Raw genomic sequence first — 20,570 nt, 5'->3', positions numbered from 1 at the left:
AGACACAGTTTCGGGGTTTGCACAGACCACCGGTAACCAAGAGGTAATTTACATGCAGCCATCCTAATTAGGAGATAAGGCAGTTTAACAGTGTAGATGTGGGCCATTCTGTCTCACAGTCAGCAAACAGCCCCGTGCACGTTTAATTTCTCATTGCCAAAGCCATGGCAGAATCTCAGCCACAGCCTGTGAGGAGTCAAGCACCACGATGGGAAATCTAGTAACAGTCAAGACAAAAGCATCATTTTCCACACTGCTGGTGTTTGCAAGACATCCTTGTGGCTGGAAAAAAACAACAAGGCACACCAGGTTGTGTATCTGAAACGGCAGCTCTGATCCATCTCCAACTTCGCTTGGGTTCGTACATCATGGCCTGACCTCCTCTGAAGGTCCTCAGAGAAATGGAGTGCAGTTGAGCTGGCTGATTCACAGCAGTCAAGAGGTCACCCCACGTTATGGGTGGAACAGGTAGCAACCCAACACCTGACGCTTCCCCTTACAAAACCATCTTTTCTGTTGCTGAGATCTTTGCTGGCACTGAACTGCTCAGGTTGAAATTTTCCACACCAGGTGTTTGCCTTAGGCTGACTTTTCCTTTTTAAAGTGTCAACAGAAAAACGTCAGTGGTTTCTGAGAACAAGATTAAGTTGTTTTGTCCGTGTTCGAGGAACTGTTGAAGTTGTTCTGCTCCGAACAGTCCTCAGCACCTCTGCAAGAGCCTGAATTTGGCGGGAGCATCACCCTGGTGCCTCCTGCTGTGGGGAGCTATCCACATCTCTCAAAGACTGTAGCAAGTGTGTGTGAGCCTGTGTTTGTGGAAATCACCAGTTTACGCACAGTCAGTCATCTTTCTAGTGTCTGGTTCCTTCTAAAACTTCAGTCCCTGCTAAAAACAATCCCTCCCCTTATGGCTCACAGATCCTGATTACACTGCCCAAACACTAGCGGAACATTTTAGACTAGATACAAGGAAGAAATGTTTCACAATGAGGATGGTGAAAGACTGGCACAGGTTGCTCAGAGAGGTGGTAGCTGCCCCATCCCTGGAATCATTCCAGCTCAGGCTGGACGGGGCTCTGAGCAACCTGATCTAGCTGAAGATGTCCCTGCTCATTGCACGTGAGTTGGACTAGAGGACCTTAAAAAGACCCTTCCAACACAGAGATTCTATGATGACCAAACAAGCTCTCTTCTGGGATTGTAGGATTTTACAGGCAGCTGCTGCTTGGGGTGCAGCACGGCATGATGAAATGAAAGGCAGGGAACTACACCTCCCTTGCAGGTCATCAGCCATTACAGCCAGCTGGGCTGATGCCAGAAAAAACAGTAATTTAGAACAAATAGTACAAGGGTGGAGAACTGATGTTCTGATGTCCATGCAGACGTTTTGCATAGAAAAGGCAGGCTCAGGACATGACTGAGACTAGAGAAAAGAGGGCAGGGCAGCTAGAACATGACCATCCCCTGGAGCTAGAGCCTGATACGGGACCTGGATCCTGTGGCAGCAGGCCCCAGTGTGTGTTTTATGTTCCCTCATCAAGCCACCCATGTGGTAAAATTCCAGCTCAGAGCCTGAATGTGTACCAGCACCAGTCTGAATATGCAGGTACTACAAACCCTTTGCAGGTAAAGGTGGCTGAGCTACTGCTGCTCTGCTGAGGAAATCACCACCCCTCTAAATCACTTAGTAAGCAAGCACTGTGGATCCAAGAGCCAAGCACACGGGCAGCTCCCACCTCATCTCTGACCTTCCACTGTTTTTTCCTTTGCATTTTCCTCGAAAGAGAAGCACAGCCCTTAGCGGTATGGAGTCAACAGTCACCACCGCATTCTAGAGAGGGCATGAAGACCACCTGAGGTCATGGCTTCATTTGCTGGTTTTTGTCTGCAGTGAGAGAGATGTAGTAACAGCCCACCTTACAGAGGTTTGATGGCAGCTTAAGTAATTAACCAGCAAATGCTCTAGCGAGCTGAGAGAGATGATGCAGCAGACGGCAAAATATAATTACAAATGCTCTGCACCACAGAGGCAAACAACGTTGAGGAATGCCAAACCAACTGCAGCCAGCGCTCAGCTCCGCCAGTCCCAGTTCTCTTCTTTCCCAATAGCAGAATAGCATCCCCCGATGGTACTTACTCCTAGAAGGACCAGGGTCCTTCTGGGCAGCCAGGTCTTGCCAACGCAAGGCACTGCCTCCAAATGCCATTTGCCCTGATCACACAAGCAGAAGCCATCCAAGGAGCACATATCTCCCAACAGAAATGAATTTTACATGGCAGCTGGAGGCACAGTTCAGCGGATTTACATCCTGGAGCTTGGGAACATGGGATGGGGGGCATACAAGGCAAAACAAAGGTGGTGGAACAAGACAAAAGACAAGGCAGTAGCTCATGCAGAAGTAAACAGTACCTGTACAGCAGCCATTCCTCCCTGAGCAGTGAAGGTGATTGTGCCAGACCTTGGGAAATGTCCCAGAAACCTGAAAGTTTATAGCAGCAGCAAAAGCCAAGATCTCTGCAGAGACAACAGATCTCCAATTACCAAAGCCAGCTCAGTTGGCTTGAGGACAGGTTATTTCCATGGGTGTTTTTTGCTTGCTCATTTAATGATTACATTTTTGTGTGTGTATCTGTTTTCACATATAACAGCAAGAAGCCAGACATAGGAATTTTTGCTAGGCATCCCTAATCAGAGGGAGTATCTGTGATGCAACTTGCAAACACAATCCTACCGATGCTTTCAGCCACTGGGGTTCTCATGTACTCCTCCTCCTTGAATCAGAGGTGACCTGCCGATCATCTGAGGCTAGCTTCCCAGCCTCCTGGGAACTGTGCTACAGAACACTGGTGTTCTGCCATTTACCTTCTGTATCCACCCCTGCACACCTCCCTCTAACCTTCTCCCTTGAAGGGAAAAATCATCTGATCTGCTTTGGTTCTTCTGCCAGGGCAGAACGTTCCCCCGAACAGCCTGACGTTCACAGATGCTGGAAACTCTTAGCGATACGGAAGGGAAACAAAAGCATTCAGCCTCGCTGGAAACCCAGCCCACAGCACCAGCCTAGCACTGCCTGAAAATATCCTCTATAATCTGGGGTGCTCAGGTCAGCAAAGAGAGGGCAGTGGCCACCCTCTCCCTTTGCTAGCAATGCTGTAGAAATGGCAGACTTAACTTTTCTCTACAAATTCCCTTGCTTGTGGAACTGTATAGATGCCACAGAGACATCTGTGGCAGGCTGAAACTTGGTGTTTTACATGCTTTATGTCAAAATCAAATCAAAGTTAGGGGGAGCGCACTGAGTTTGGATGTATATTAAGTTAAACATGCATAAAGTATTTGGCAAGTTTCCCTCGCTTAATGCAGTATAAACAATTTTGGTATTCAACAGAGAAAATTTCCCATTTAATGAATGTGGCAAGTAATTGAAAGGAAGGTCACGCTATTTTTGTAGTTTCAATTAAGCACGGGGCAGTCCCAGCTTCTGCTGCACCATTAGCAAAGTCTGTGTGCGAAGTTAAGAGGCTTTTTTGCAGCCAGGGCTGCACTGCGGAGGTGAGAGGAGACACTCCTGTGGGATGACAGGTTCTCCTGCAGCACCCAGTGAAGACAAGTGGATTTCTGCCATTACTTTCAGAGGGGAAAAAATGAACTCTGATAGACATAAAACTGAGGCAGACTAAGGGTTTCAGAAGGTAGCCTCTGGCAAATCCAAGTGCAGCAGTTTAAGACATTAGCTTACACAGCTGTCTGCCAGCCTTGGCCGTCCACCTTGTCGGCCAGCCAGAATTTATTGCTCCTCTAATAAAGTCAGCAGAAAGAAATACATGCTTGTCCCTCAGCCACTACAGTTCGCAGCCCAGTGTATTAGACTGAATTGCTGACGATCATTGGTTTTCAGTAAGGTCGCAGACTCGCGGCTGTATATCCAAGGAGGGGAAGAGCAGACAAGAACAGAACAAAATGTCTCCCTAGCTGTGAAAGGCTTAGAAGAGACTTGAAAGAAAATGGGCAAATAAAGGGGCTAAACACCTTATGAAAGATGTTTATTTTACGGAAATTGCCACAGTGTCTCTTTTCTTCATCCTTTGCTGTTGGCGAGACTAGTGTGGCTACCTACTTGCTTACTCCAGGGGGAAGGGAGCTGTAGGTGCAGAAGATAAAGGTCTGCAGGAATTATCACCATGGCTCATGCCCCTGCTGGCCCAGAGCCTCCTGTAAGAGCTGGGGCATCCTCCATCGCCTCCAGCTAGAACAAGATATAACCAAAGAGAGCTCTCCTGACCCTAAGGCCTGCACTTCTGCCACTGCCTTCTGCTTTCCAGGGCTTGGTGCCAGGAATGACATCGCCTGAATGTATAAGCAGTCTGGTTTTGCAATTCCTAATGTAAACAAGCCCTCTTCTCCTATGCAGAGGAGAGATTTCAGTGGTAGAATGGTGTGTGTCAAAAGAAATTACAATAGGAAACTCAAAAGGGACAAACGGTTTTCTTTTTCAACAAAGATTTAAGAAAACTCAGGAAATTCACACACCCAAAGCATTTATTAAAACGTGTTCCTAGAGCTGGCTTTGACTCAGGCACACTAAGGAATCTGTGGTAGCCTTTTGAATACTGAGAACAAATTGCTTAAGCACACATCATTGTGTATGTGTAGACATGATTCTTATATACTTGACGTTACACTTGCCTTGCTGAATGAAGCTGTACTAGATGCTACCTATACAAATGTGCGGGCTATAAGAAATAAACACAACATAATCTGTTTCACCCCACATGATTTTAGAAGTAAACAAACAACAACCCCCTCAAACCCTCAAACCCACTACCCAAAGAAGTCCCAAAAGCTCCTTGTTGCAGGTCTAACAGCCTGCCAAACACCCAGACCCTGTGAGGCTGTACAGATTTCAGGTCAGACACACACATAAGATACCAGCTCTAAAAAGTTATCTCACCGAGCTGAAGGAATGGTATGCCTGTGCTCCTTTAGCCTACGACAAAAGCAAGATAAGGTAAATAATCTTAGCCTGCAATGAAAGATTTACTAGAACCACAGCACCTAACATCTTTATCACAGCCTATGCAAATCCAGCTGCTGGCTGTATGTCCCTTCTTGCATTCTAAGTGCTCTAGCACTTACAAGACCCGAGTCATTTCAGTGTGCAAACTCAGAAGAAAAGAGTCCTGACCAAAGAGAGACTAAGCATCTCACAGTGAAAATGAGCGTCTGCCACATCTGTGCTGATCGTAAGAGCTTTTCACTTATGGGGACTTGACACCGATTCTCTCTTACTGTGTGAACCACAAACCCCTTACCCATGCAAATATTACTTGCTCTTGCGCTTGGTACCCTTGACTGTGAAACCTGTACGTAAACACAGCCTAGTCCCAGCAGTGATCATTTACAGAAGAAGCCTTTAACGCTGCAGTCAGAAACATCAACTCCAAGGAGCAGATGAAAATCAAGTATCTACAAGGGACACTGCTTGTGCCTGCTTGCTTTTCCCCTCTAGGAATGAATGCTCGCTCTAGAGCAAAGGCATCCGAACTGGTTGTGAAGCAGTTCCTGACGTGCTGCAGCTTACTGCTTCATCCACCATAGTAAAGCTGACCCAAGTTCAGCTGTCAACGCACGCTGTGCCACAAGCAGTTCAGGACATGCTATGTGACCTGTCCAGTCATCCCTGCTGTGTGATAGCAATTTCAACCAAAGGGTGGAGCAGATGCCATGGTCACAAAGCGCTTCAGCTGCCCAAGTTTAATCCAAGTCCCCTGTTATAGCAAAACACAACTGACTTTTATGAGCCTCACATCCTCCAAAACACCAGGATGTCAGCACAGCCCTGCCATAGGGACCCTGTGCATTCAGTCACATCAATGTCCCTCTAAATATTGTCATTTCTTCCCCTTCTCATATATCATCAAACAGACTAAGCAACAGTCCATGAGACACATGCTTTACTTCTGCATGTTCCATGCATGGACTTCGCTGTGCTGCTTCGTCTTACCTGAGTTTTGTATCTTCATCTGAGCCAGGACATTGTAATTTCTCCCCTCCCTCCTTTCCTGTCGGAAACCGTGCAACTGCAGAGGGATCAGACTACACTAACACTGGGACAGCAGCCAGCAGTACGCGGTGTGCCTGGCTCTTAACAGCTAAATCCTATAAAAAATAATGATGCAAATATGAGCACTCCTCCCTGAGACATCCTAACGCTTTCAACAACCTCTTAGGAACACATAATGCTGCTGGACAGGACAGAGGCCGAGAGGAACAAATTTGGGACTCCTGGTACTTACTGTGTGAACACCTGCTGGCTAGACAAACAGCCCCAGGTCTAAAAGCAGAGATAGCTGTACGCGCGTGCTTCAGCTGCCGTATCAGATAGCTGCTTCCTTAGGGCAGGCACAAACTGCACCGAATTATCACCTGAACGTAGCCACGAGGTGGAAAGCTCTCCTTTAGGAATCTCCTGCACTGATGTAGGACCAGGGGTCCTACCAAAGCATCAACCTTGAAGTATTTGGACCCAGACCCATATCGTCATTTACGAGACGAACTCCCTCGTTGTCCATAAACTTTAGATACATTATCATCTGTCTTCAACGCCCTGGGGTTCAGCGGCTTTTCCAGTACCGCACAGGAAGTCTGTGGGAAGCAGAACTGGGCCTTACAAGTCCTGCCAGGTAAGCACATCCCCACGCCTCTGCCAACAACTGCAGTTGGTCCATGACACTGCCCTGCCCACACACTGCACAAGGGTGAGCAAGGACACAAAGCCCCCCTCAGGCAGAATTCAGATGATGGATGCAGAAGCATCCATCCTTCAGTCGTGGTAATCTGTGTCCTTGAGTACATCACCTAGTGCTCTCTGGAGTCCGTCTCCGCAACGGATGAGTGCTTGACAACTCCCCTCATGGACGCCACCTCGGGGAGGTGGAATTCGCCCCCTCTGCCGCTGTACGCTGTTGGAGGCCATGAAGGAGAGGCCTTGCCAGGCCCCATCGCAGCCCCAGCCAAGGGCTCTGGCAGCCTCTCGCTCTGCTGACCACGGGGAAGCACGGCAGGGATGGGCGAGCAATCCCTGGGCCACATTCAGCACAAGCTGCGGTGCGGCTCATGGCCATGCTGGCCACGCTCCTGGCTCCCCGGTCGGACCCCAGCACCCACTGGCCAGGCCCTACCCTCAGAGCTGCCAAAGCTGCCGAAACCTTCTCAAGCCTGTTCCCCCAAGCCCACCGTGCTCCTCCCCCAGTATGGTGGGTGCTGGAGGAGAAGCCCACCTGGCCACGCTCCTCCATCCTCGTGGCCCATGGTGACTCCCCACAGGTTTTGTACACGAGGAATGATGGGGACAGACCACAGCTTCTCTGAGAAAGCGTTAACGCTCTCCTGCATCGAAAAAAACCAAGAGCAGCCAGTAAAGGGACCTCCCTCCCGGGGGCTGTGGTCACTGGCAGGGGATGGGACGGGGCAGAGGGAGGCACCTCCTTTCCCCTCCCCACACTCTGCTTTCCCATGTTTTCTCTCACGCCTATGTACAGATAAAAAAAATGAAAAGTTATGTCCCCTGTCCTCTCCATCAACCAGAGTTTTCTGGGGGCAGAGTTCAGTTTTCAGCTGCACAGGGGCAGAGGAGGAAGAAGAGGGAGCACAAAGAGAAAGCAGCACGGGAGGTGCTCACCCTTCTCCAAGGCAGCTCAGGGGCAGAGCAGCTTGCACCCACTGTGAAAACGCTCCTTTAGATGTGCGCTGCAAGGAAGTTTGGCTACAAGTTTAAAAATCACACCCCCGAGAAACACAGGCCTTTTTGCCTCTTGCCAGACTTTTATTAAAAAATGGGTTTCAAGCTCATGGCAGAACACAGGGTGAAAACCTGGCCTCAGGAGAGGGAACCATCTCCTCTCACCTCTTAGCACTGACCTAAAAAGCAGGACTTCCAACTAGCCTGCCCACAGAAAAAGTGCACAAGCCTTCTTTATTTGAACTCCTCTGCTACCCAGTTAAGGCTGCCTTGGGGGAAGATGCCTTAGAGCTATGAAAGCACAAACCTTCAGCCTAGTCCACTCGGTCTTCCTGATGTGTGAACTGGAAGCAACCCGAGAACAAGAAATGCAGAGAGCCTTCTACTTCCTCTGAGAGGAGAAAAAACGCCCAGACATCCGTATTTAACGACAAAGTTGGAAATGGAAAAAGAAACAAAAAAGGGGTATTTTAATAGCCCCTGAATCTTTATTATGCATTTTTAGTACAGAAGCTTCCCAAGGTCCAAGTCAAGATCCAGCCCAGCCTATGACAAACTCTTCACAAAGACATCTCACAAGAGAGTCCATGCCCCTGGGACAGCAAGCAAGCAAGATTTGCTCTTGGAAGAAATCCCTGTATTGTTATTTGGTTAGCAATGGATCCTTTGAGAAGAGTGGAATGAACAGCAAGAAATCTGGCTCTGCCTGCACCTCTCTTAACTGCATCCAGTGCGGGTCAGACTTGCGGGTGATGGCTGGAGTTGCCTAGAGGGTGGGCAGCCTGCATGTTCTTTGTGCCCCCCTCCGTCCCAGGACCGATATCTGCGCGTTAAAAAAAAAACAAGTCACACCTAGAAATAGACTCAGCCTCTGGCATCATAGAGCGCTCCCCTCCTGTCAGAGCCTAGTTCATCCGCCAGTCTCTGCCATGAGAAGAGTAATAGAAACCAGAGCAACAGCAGTATGTGCTGGCGCTCACATGGGACTTCACAGCACACAGGCACGCTCACCGATGTCAGTAGCGCAGCCTTTAACAGCTCTCGGGCCCCAGTTCTGCAAGCCATCACTGCCTGGGTTAGATACTTCAAGTGTAGGCATGCAGGAGAGCACGCACTTCCCCGCTGCTGCATTCGCAGACTTCGTTAGCTGCTCTCCCCGCCCCGGGAGCCTGCGCACTCAAACTGGCCCACGAGCCCGTCAGCCAGCTGGTCCGGTGCAAGGGCAGGGACACCGTGCTCGTGGCGCTGGACGGGGAGAGTACGAGCTCCATCTGGGCCCAGTGGAAGCTGCCTGCTGGAGGACATGTTCCAGCTGGCCGAAGTGATGCAACGTGGCCCTTTGCTTACTACAGCTGCCTGGCCCCCTGTCCCGTCAAATCTCACCTGTGGGGTCAAGAGGGTCGAGAAACCTCTAAATAGCGAGCTTCGACTTAAGCGTCTGTTATAGGAAACTCAAAACCAGGGCTTTAGCTGGTACCGACAGCAGCACGTTTGCATACTGCGGGGAAGACTGCCATTACGAAAACATCGCCAGCTATGCTTCCTGACGGTGTGTGCGTTAACGTATATTAACTCCCTAATACTAAATTAGGGCTTGTACTGTTTTTGTCTTTCTTCTTCTTTCTTCTTTTTACAACTTGTCTTCCCCACGGCTGTACAGATTCCCAGTAGGAGCACACGGAGATGCCCCGTCACCAGGCGGTCAGGGAGCACTAGCAGACTGGGAGAGGGGATGCGACACGCGGAGACCCAGTGCTGCGCAAGGTATTAGGAGACGTACCGCACCAGGGGACGGCTTGAGGAGCTCAGGCTGTTTCGTGTGCCACAGGCAAGACTGTCGCGGTCCCTGTCACAGGCCACAGTTACAATGGTGGGGAACAGACGCGCGGTACTGAAGGCCTCTTCTGTTCAGCGGATTAAACACAAGATTCAGCACCCGGAGATCAAAACCAGACAAACGCAAGCCAGAAATGAGGTGTAAAGGCATGTGGGTAATTAACCACTGCAGCAACACACCAAACGTAGTGGTATTTTCCATTTGTGGTAGTTCCTTAATCAAGACTAGATGTTTTTTAAGACACGCTTTAGAGTCCAGAGCAAATGGAATTAATAAAAAAAGCTGGATATATGGGCTGTATTATGCAAGAGAGCAGAAGTAAAGCACAATTGCTCCTTCTGGCCTCACCATCTATTAATCTATGGGGGAAATTGTCCCTTTTAGTGTCAGTGGAGTTGGTAGACAGCCTTATTTTTACTGACAAGACACGCTGATGTTTACATGAAATAGTAATAATAATACGTTGTGTTTCATCCACACCTCTAATCTGACACTCTCCAAGCCCTTTACTGTCACTATGTCAAGTAAGGCTGACAACTCACTGGCTGATAAATTGGCATTATCATCTCCCTTTCATGCAGGTTGAACTTCCTCAGAGTAGCTAATCCTCTGCTTACCATTGACACGGGAAAACAGTACACTCAGGCTACCTGTCATCTTAGGCACCTACTTTTAGGCCTGTTGGTGAGAAACATTCATGTGGGTGCCTTGCAGAAGGTCTCAGGGTGGGAAGCAGCTCAGCACACAGAACTGCCCAGCAGCTGCCTACTCCGGATGCTCAGACCCAGCACATACTTTACAGCACTCAAAAACTCTATATAACCTCCCTAGAAAAATTCTGTTACCAATGCACTTTTTAAGACCAGAAGTAAGCAGTTAAAATGCTTAAAAAAAAAAAGAAAGAAAGAAAGAGAGAGAATGCTTCCTAGTTGTTGTAACAAACATCTTCATATACAACAGACAGACAAAAAAGAGAGCAATTTCCATTAGTTACCATGACAACCAATGGAAATCACTAACCCATCTTCTCTCCCTTCTCAACCTTTGGCAGACCTGTCAGGGAAGGCAAGCGACTACGCCCCATGTAAGATTCTCTACTTAACTATAACATACAGTTCGCAGGGAAATCTACATTGCCGCAATGTGCTGTAAGGGGAGCACTTGACATGTCCAGTTTATCTCCTCCGAGATACCAACAGCTGGAGAGATGCTTGCTGCTCCCCTCTGAAAGTAAATACACCCCAGAAATGCAATCCCCACTGCAAGACACCACAGCTCTCCCACCTTATGCCCTTCCTTTCTCTCTCTGGCTCCATAAAAACATGCAACCATCTATTCCTTCCCATCTGTGGGACATCGGCTCATATCTTAAACATGACCCGTACAAGCCCTTTTTGCACATCTTTACCACCTGGCAAGAAACTGCTGTATCACACAGCAATTCTGGTCTACACTTTATCTCTATTTTCCTTACTATTGTTATTGTTGTTGATATGGATAATGACTCTCTGCAATGCCTGCTGCACCTTCTATGTCAGAGCTTTTAAATTTTTCTGAACACGAATGCATTCAGCTTCATAAACCCTTCCGAGAGGCACAGCACCATCATCGCCCTTATTTTACAGATGTGAACACTGCAGCTTAGAGGAATTAGGTGCCTTGCCCAAAGCCTACATACAAATCATGGTATGATGCTAAGAGTGAGAACAAATAGGTCTGCAGAGAAGAGCCTGTTTGCATTTTCTTGATGCCTACAGGCTCTGAAGTCGTTTGAACCACATATGCTCAGAGTCCCCTTTAGTCCCTCTACCCTGCCAAAATCCCACAGCAAATAAATATAAACCTGAAAAAAAAAACAAACCCAAAAAAACCACACAACCAAAAAAACCAACAGTTGCCCCTGTTTAATGCTGGTTTACTGTTGACCTTGCATCTGCAGCGAGGACAACCTAACTCACCCCAGCGTCTGGATGCGTGCTGCTGCACTGCAGAAGAGCTTGGCAGTGATTTCTGAGGAGGTGTTTAACGCCCAGCTGTTCTCCCGTCTCTTTGAGTTTTCACATGCACAAAGTTCGGAGTGGCCCAGGCACTGCACTGACACCGTGCGGTCTCAGGCTATTCATATACCACGGCGAGATTCAACACCCACCCAGCAGGATCTGAAGTCCCCAAATAATCCACACTGACTGCAAATTTTGCTGCATTTTTCTCCACTCCCCCACCCCGAGTCTGGGTTGCAGGAGTTACCAGCAAGTTACTCTGTAACATGGCTGAGTAAGGTGGCTCTGCGTACGTGTACACAAGGCATAGCAAACTGTGTTTTGTGCCCCGTGATTAACCACGCTTTGGCTCAGTTTCCTCCACGACACCCTCCTGGGGGACTGCGCACAGCTCCGAGCGCCAAAGAGGGAGGACAAACCATAAAGTGCAAAGCCAAGCAACAACAAGCTGTTCTACAAGCTGCTTCCCACAGATTCCTGTCTCGAGGTTGAGCGCGTTTGGCGGCTGCGAAGGTACGAACCACGATCAAAGGGGAATACTCATAAAACACTTCTCTGGTCTGTAGTGAAAGCTGATGTCGTGCTGGAGCTTCTCCCTCAGGTAGGGCAGTAACTACTGTACCACAGTGCCTATGTTAACAAAACTTAAGAGGAACACAGTGTCTTGTAGGAAATTAACATACTTCGCTAATCATGGCTGAAACTGGCTGTTGGGTTTAAACGTTATTTGAGGCAGTTCAAAAGTACCAACAAAACAGAGAATAAGATCACACAAAGCTCCGTTTCTCTAGGCAGCCAGAGAAAAATGCCCTGCTTTGACAGGAGAAGGGGAGCTACAAGGAGATTAAAAGAGGTGGGCTAAGTATGGAGCTGAGGGGCCCCATAAACCGGCTACATGTACAAGGTGGAGCTAACTGCACAGGGGAGGCACTGATTTTCACTGAACACAGGGGCGTAATTAGGATTGTTAGGACAGAATAAAAAGATTAATGGTCTACTTGCTCATAGAAGAGGACCACAGAGATAAACTTACTGACTTTGAGATACTCCAGAGCATGGTATAATTTTTCACAGAACAGGAAGGGGGCATCACTTATCGGGGATGTGTAAAACTGGATTTGACAAGACACTAACTGGTGTGGTTTGTGCAAGCAGCTACTAATCCCAGGGCATCCACCGATATCTTGTAGAAGAAACAGTGTGTTTTTCTAAAGGGGGATGCTTTGAATGATCTCGAAAAGCATTTTCATGTTTGTCACTAGCCCCTCTCAGAAGCTTGGCAAAACACATGGGCCAAACGTGGGAATGCTCCTTGCCAGGGACGGCACAGGCCACCTGCCCAGCCCTGGCCATGGGAAGGGCAACATGCTGCTTGCTGAGCGGAAAAGCTCAGGGCACGAGCAAGCCCAGGCACCGAGGCTCGCTCTTTAACTGTGGACCGGGTATAAATCAGGCAGTTAAAATGAAAAAGTACTCCCTCCTTACCTTACACTTCATCCGCTACCAACCGGTCTGGGCCCCCGTCCTGGGGACATGAGAAACGGAGCCTCTGTTGCAACTTGACTTCTCCATCGTCCGTCCACAGGGCAACTGGAGAAGCGGAGCAACTTTGAGAAGATTAGGCCAATGCTACTCATGTGGCATTCATTGTCTTGGGGCTGGAATAGCCCAGAGCTTGCATCACGTGGAGCAAACATGCTGTCCTCAGACAGGAATACCGCAGCTTTTCTGCCAAGTTGAAGGCGATGCCTTCAACATGAATGCTTGGTCCCCTGCCACCTTAATCTTCCAGAGCCGTGGGTTTGAATGCCGAGCTACAGACCAGAGCCGGGTCACAACCTTTTCGGTTATCCCTGAGGAATTTTACTCACCCAGACAATGAAACGATCCAGACATAGCAAAAATTCCCTGAGGAAATCGCTTCCTCCTACATATAGGAAGCGAGACAACAATTCCAATCCCTCATACTTAACCTTCCTCAAACATAAACACAAAAAAGTGGCCAAAACGCAGGAGGGAAAGAAAGTCCCAGAGCAGCAAGGAGTACATATGCGAAGAGTTACGTCACGCAGAAGGAAAGCTCTTGGCTTCAGGCTGCAATTACCAGCACTTAAATGGCAGGGGCCACTCTAGTATGGGGTGGGAGCCAGGCACCATCCTCCAGATCAATTCATCATTGGGAAAACGGCAACAGGCTCCGCCATCAAAACCGTCCCCGGACAGCGCGGCGCTGGAGGCCAACCTGGCACCTCGCCAGGGCCTGCTGAACGCTCCCTCTTCCCTCTGTCCCAGCGGATGGCCAGAAACTCCCTGTTCTGCCCCTCCAAACGCCCAAGCCCTGAAATGCCTCGCCCTGGCAGCGGGGTGATGAGGAAAGAGCGGCCAAGGGCAGCGCTATTGATGGCCAGGAGATGTACCCAGCCCACAGGCTCCTGCATCAGCACAAGCTTCACCAGTACATCTCCTCGTCAGAGGCAGGTACCTTTGCCAGCCCACCCCTGCCACCCCACTCTTGCTTCCCTCTTATCCAAGATTTTAATACCCTCTTCTCCGCTGTCCTGACTTAGAAGGCTTGAGAAGACCATTTCAGGCTTGAGTCTTACTTCTGCCACAGCTACCTCAGCAGCAAGTCCTTCCACTACCTCCCTAGGTCTCCTCACAGACAAAGAAACAAAGAAGTTCTTTCTGGCTATAGATGATCTTCGAAGATATCACTATTTCTTGAAAACTTCTGTTGTGGGGGAAAGCTGACTGAGCATGTAAAGCTCCACCAGCATCCATATTCCCAAGGCCTCTTGATCCTGTATCAGGATTGAGCTAGTAGCAGGGATGGGATCAGGAGGAACACGTACTGGCTAGGGACAACCATCAGTGGGTGACAAATAGCCGTCCTTCTCCTCTTCCAAGCCCAGTGCTACCCTGGTTTGGAGCATAAGGCGTGCAAATCCTCTCATCCTCCCCCTGAAACCCAGCTGCTCTCATTTGGTGTTTTTATCTGTTTCTCTCTATTGTTCCCTCAAGCTGGTCGGCTGCTCTTTGCATTGCAAGGCCCTCTACAGAGATATGATAAAGAGAAAAAAAATCCCACAAGAAATGCATATGCTTACAGCTTTAGTGCTGTGTTGCAGAACTGCAGAATGAAATGAGGGAAGGATAAAACAGAAGGAACAACACGAAAAGCTGGTTACTATGGGGTCCATTACATAGCGTTACAGTATTTAGAGAAAGTGCTTAGAGGTCCACCTCTGGGACAGCAGTTCACAGCGTACAGCTGAGGGAAATGCTGTACAGCCATCCATCCTGCAATGCCCTCACAGAGATGAGCGAAATGGGTTCTAACAAGTCTTTCCTCTCAACCTCCTGGTTTTCCTGGTGCATCGGGCATTTTCTTCGGAAGCACAAGAGAACTGGCACCCTCTCCCCGGTGAGACAAAAAACAGATTTCAGTCTTCAAGCAGCATTTAGTTTCTTCTGCCAAAATATTTGCTTAGCTGTCAAATAGTGGAAATACGGGATCCACCTACAGCTGAGCTATTAAGATACAAAATCTCTCCCCAATCATCCACGCCAAACTCCTTGTTCTCTCCAAATGTATTGGTCCAAGAGGACCCTCCAAATTGTTTGTAGGTTACAGATCCCTTGACATGGTCCAAACAAGGTGTGGGTGTCTCAGGAAATTCCACATATGCAGGCTGGAGCATGAGCTTGCTTTCCTTCATCATCTCTCATAGGCAGCCTACATCTAATCCACTGCCCCAAGCAACCACAGGGACTCTCAAAACAGAGGTGTAATAAGTGAGAGAGCTAAGGCATAGAGCAGGTGCTAAGATTTCATAGGAACTTATATGAACTTCACTTCTGGGTAGCTGGTTTGCATGGCAGAGGAGAGACATAGTCACTCATTACTGCTGGCTGCCGTCTTCAGCCCAGATCAGAACTGGAGCACACCTGAGAGCCAGTAGTATGAAAGTGCCATGCAGTTGCTGCTCGTGCTGCCGTTATCCGTGCTTTCATGCAGCACTGAAGTCTCCAGGCCTGCCTATCTGCCATTAGTTTATTTTCTGCTGCAATGCCTAGGAATCACAATCAGAGCCCCAGAGCGCAAGATGAAACAAGCCCCTGCTCTAACCAGCTCCCATCTAACTTCGTACGCTAGCTGGGGCAAAATCTACAATCTCTGGGAAAGTGGAGAGGTATATATCCCCACGTCTGCTGCCCAGACACAGGCCTGGGAAGGACGTACGCTTCACAGTGTAACAGCCGTCTCCTCTTTTCTTTCCCTAAACTCGGAGACAACGCTGTGAGGGACAAAACTCTCTGAAGAAATGCTGGTTATTCACATATTAGCTTAGATATTGTAGTACAGCAGAAGCCGACCGCCCCACGAAGACAGATGCAACCCAGCTAAATAAGGCATTTCTGGGAACCAACCTCGTCCAGCTCATAGGCTATGTGGCAGAAACACAGCCTGGTTAATGGGAGTCTTGAGAGCCCAGAAAGACACATCTGGCGGCGATTTGTGACAAACTCTCTTCTGTACAAAGAGAAACATTCCCCAGCTCATGTAACATCACACAAGAAAGATCAAAGGTGCCCCGGTGCCTCCTGATGGGTAAGCAGCTGTACCAATAACAGCAGCTGGAAAATGCAAGAGGAGACTCTCAGCCAGCCCGTTCCTCCTGTGCTGGGAGCACAGCCGCCTCCCAGGCAGCCCCCCTGTTAATTACTGGCAAGGAATTTGCACTCTGGCAGATAAAGTCATTCACTCAGCTATGGCACGTCTCCACAAAGCAGCTCAGATCTGACAGCAACTCCACCCGAGAAGCAGCATCAGGGTGCCACGCACATGTACGTGCTACGCAACTTCGCGTCCGCCTCGGAGCTTGTGCCGCTCACGCCGCTGCTCAGAGGTTATGGTCCCTTCCAAACAGCCGGGGAGGTCGTTTAAACACTCGTACACGGGGCATTTGGCCAGCAACTCCAGCGCAACACGAGGTGCCTCGGACAGAACCGCTTGGTTCGTCTCCCGGGCTCTGCTCCCTGGGACGATCTGCAGCACCGCACGCGCCTTAAACAACAGGCTTTGCACAGGTGAGCCTTTGCTGCGCGCCCAGGGTAGAATCTTTTTCCCCTGCCTCCCGATTTAAAATACGCTTATTGCCTTGAGGCCAACTCCAGCAATGCCTGGTCTGGTGCTCAAGGGCAGGATTTCAAGAAGGAAGACACCTATCACTCCAAAACCAGCTCAAGTAGAAAAACAGATGCAATTTTTCCTTCCACTGAAGACTGAAAATGTGCCTGCTAGACTAGACCTGGGAAGCTAGTTTTATTACATTATTAGGTTAGTGGGTTACATGTGACTGCTGGGTTTTATTGCACAAAGCCAGTGCATATTAAAAAACAGCCCAAGTTACCCACATGATTGGCATCATGGTGTCTTTTCTTTCCACTGCCATGGACAAAATACCCTGTGGGAGGAGGACTGAACTACCCACAAAGTCTCTATCACTAAATTTCAAAGGCAAATGGACCCTTCTTAAAATGATGGCTTCAGGGCCAAATGCAGCTATGCAATTACATCAGGATCTCAACTTTAATTTATTAATTTTAATTCATTAAGGCAGCAGTTCTTAGTTTTCACCATTGCAAAAACGTGGGAAAAGTTTAACCAAAGCAAGCTGACGATGCTGGCCAGATTGTGTGAACAGCCGGACGGGAGGAAGCACATCAGGCTTTACGAAGACCAGCTGAACTCCCAGCTCCATCTCCGTCTCCTCCAGGGCACAGGAGCACTCTGCTGGCAAACGGGGCAGAGGTCTTGGAAGGGGTCGAGTGTTGGCCTCCCTACATGCAGAAGCAGTCAAGTCAGATTGAGAGAAAGCGCTCAGGTCAGTTAAGCAAGCAGAACTTAGCCAAAACCTTTGTCTTTTCTCTCCCCCATAACACCCCTTTTTCGGCTTTTCACATGGAAAGATTACACTGAGGGAAAAAGAGGTGGGTTGAAAAAAATTAATCCCAGGGTTACAACAGATGTAGACACTGCAAACACTGTGCTATTAGAAAAGGTTATAAATCTGCCTCCAGATGCTTGTCATCGCTGTGTTGCTTGGGGGTTATAGCCCACTCAGATCTGTCAGTAGATCTCCTCGCAAGAGGAGAGCCTCTAGCCCTCCTCCTCTAGCCCCTTTTAGCCAAAATAGGACAAGTCAGATGAAAATGTTTACATAACTCTTCCCAAAGGCTGGCTCATTTGGCCAGAAATGGGTTAATAACAGTAGCTGTTCAGGACAGGTCCCTGAGATTAATCTGAACGGCCAGAAAACTGTCAAGGAGCAGAGGGCAGGCCAGGGCAGTGACCTTTCCTCTTGGCAAGGCTGGATTCAGGAAAGGACTTCTGTCCACAGCCAGCACCAATATACTCATGCTGGCATAAGCCTCTTTGCCAACATCCAAAATTCACGGCGAAAATAACTTTCTCGATGATTCTGAATTGGGTTTAAGCCAAAAGGAAAAAAAAAAAAGAAAAACCCTCACTCTTATTTTGAAATAAGTGTCCTGGTGGGACACATGACGACGATGGTATAATTACAGTGGTACCAGCAGTGGAAGTGCTCCTGCACTCTTCAGACCTCATGGACACAGTCAAACAGCCACTGGTCTCCTCTCCAGTGTTAACTAGGTAACTGTCTCCAGCAGGATATGAACAACTGATTAACTTTTAATACATTCATCAGACATTTCGAGCCTCTCCCTCTTCCTCTATCGCGATGGATGCTTCCCCCTCCAAAAAAATCACTCCATCTGCTTTGGAAAGCCCCAGCTGAGAACACAAGCAACTTCACCTCCGTAGCATCCCTGTTCATACTAGCGACCAGCCGCCTCATTGAGACTCTGACCCAGGAAGAGAGATAAAAAGGGCAGTCTGAAGCTGGTGGCTGGCTTCCATCCGAGGAGTACAGTTCACCGTCTATTGCTCTTGTGACTATTACTGAACCCGGCCAAGAAAAGCTCCCAAGTTTTGGCACGTCTCAGATTTTCCAGTCTGCACAAAATCATGCCAGGAACATTTACTGAAGCAATTCCTTTCTTTCTTTAAAGACTCTAATTATGCACCTAACAATGTTGTAGAAATGAGTGTTGCACAAAAAACCCAGCACAGTTCTGATATAGCTTTGCCGACAAAAGGATTAGATGTTTAAGGCTCAGTGTTAATATTCAAAACATACTGAAAGGCACAAAGTGCAAACTGCAGCAGAAACAGAAGAAATAGAGAGGTTATCACTTCCAAAATCTAGAAGAGGGAAAACCACACAGGAAAATGCCATACTAATCTTACTAAATGCCAGTGATACAGGAGTGCGGTAATAAGAAACATTTAGAAGGGGGAAACCGTCAAAGCTGTCTCTGAACTGCAAGCAGCTCACCTTCAAGCACAGCCCACTCCCTAGAAAATGAGGTGGTCTAGATATCCCAGAGGGTGGGATATTACATGTGAGTGAACTGATGTTCACCACTTGGCAGCTACCAGCAACAAGGAATCAAACTGAACCCCAAAACAAAAGTTGTCTGAGGTGTCAATTTTCCCTGAAGCCAGACCCAAACCTCATTCATCACTCTCAAGTTTTGCTGAACTTAGACTGGAATGGAACCAAAACGTTTGACACCTGGACCATTACCCCCCAAAACAGTCAAATCATTCACTTATCTACTCAAGCATGAACTGGCCCTTAAAACCAAGTTCTAAACATGATGGCTGTACAATTTTCCTACTTTCAGTCTGCAGATGAGGCACGGAGACATGACAGTACTGACACTTGGGCAGTCATGCAGGTACTCCAAATTAGAATACATTAGGCAAAAAGCAGGATTTAGCACTTTGACCATTAACATAATGTTAGTGGTGCCGGCGACATCAGAAATCAAGGGCCAAGCACATCTTGGCTATGTTTCTCTGGGTTACTGACTCCAAAGAGGCTTTACTTGGTCCGGTGCCATCACTATTTAGCTGTTATTATTGTTCGTCTTATGGATGCGCTGCTGTGCGCTTCCTTCCTACAGAGGTTTTGCTGTATATTGACCAGAACTGGTTAAGGTTTATTTAGGGTTCATGAGAAAATGACTAAAACTGATCTGGCTTTTTCAGGACAGAGTCGGAGAGGATGCGTGGAAATGCTGACTACGTATGTCACGCCTTGGGAAGAAAGTGTATTACTATATTATCATGTACAGGCAGATGTGAAACGCTAGCCCATACTACAGTGCAGTCCCGCTCCCTTTGGTTTTCACGACAGCCGTGACTAGAGCGATGTCTTGACAGTGTCAGCTTGCAACCGCCCTGTCTCACCTCCGCTCCTCACGTGCCCCAGCGTTTGCATTGTTCGTCCCTCCAGCGAGCGGCTGGCAGTTGTGGGGAGTTCGCTGAAGAAGCTTTGCTTATGGGGACAGAGCAACAGCGATGGGTTTCAGCCTCAGCCCCCTCTTCCTTGCCATAACCCGGGCAGCAGGGTCCACGGGTGGGAGGCAGAAAAAGAGGGAACTGTCTGTAGGAAATCAGATGTGTTTATGCGGGTTTTTTGTGGGTGTTTTGGTTTTTTTTTTTTTTTGCGCGGAGCCAAACTGCGATGCTCTAGGGTGGGGCTCGCCATCTGGGAAAAATATGTAGGGAGAAAAAATGCAGGCGGGGAGGACGAGCCGCCCCCCGCCCCCTGAGCGGGACCGCTTCCCTCCGAAAGCGGGCTCGGCCTCCCTCCCCAGCCCAGCTTGAGTTCATTTTCCTCAAATCACTTCCACATTTCCCCTGCCGTAATTATCAAATATTTTGTTTCTGACCTCACTTTTACGGAGGCCGCCGCAACCGGGAATTTCAGGCACCGTTTTATTTTCTGTCAACAGAGCTGGGGGGTTGCGAGTTGGGGGCTTTCAGTGGTTTTCAATGTCATTGCAGTAAAAGAAGGGGGGGGGGGGGGAAGAGAGAGCGAGCGCGGGAGAGGA

The 20,570-nt window shown here is 48.5% G+C and overlaps 1 protein-coding gene across 1 annotated transcript in view; it reads right to left on the bottom strand.

Moving 5' to 3' along the window:
* The window catches only part of FSTL1 (follistatin like 1), a gene marked incomplete at both ends in the record, with an annotated part of 62,769 nt that overhangs the window by 31,181 nt on the left and 11,018 nt on the right, over positions 1 to 20,570 (bottom strand). The gene's annotated exons all lie outside the window — the stretch shown is intronic.

Source organism: Phaethon aethereus, assembly GCF_964289735.1.
Source record: "Phaethon aethereus genome assembly, chromosome: 1".
Taxonomy (NCBI): Eukaryota; Metazoa; Chordata; class Aves; order Phaethontiformes; family Phaethontidae; genus Phaethon; species Phaethon aethereus.
Note: the sequence above shows the minus strand (reverse complement) of the source record. Positions and strands in the feature narration are given on the sequence as shown.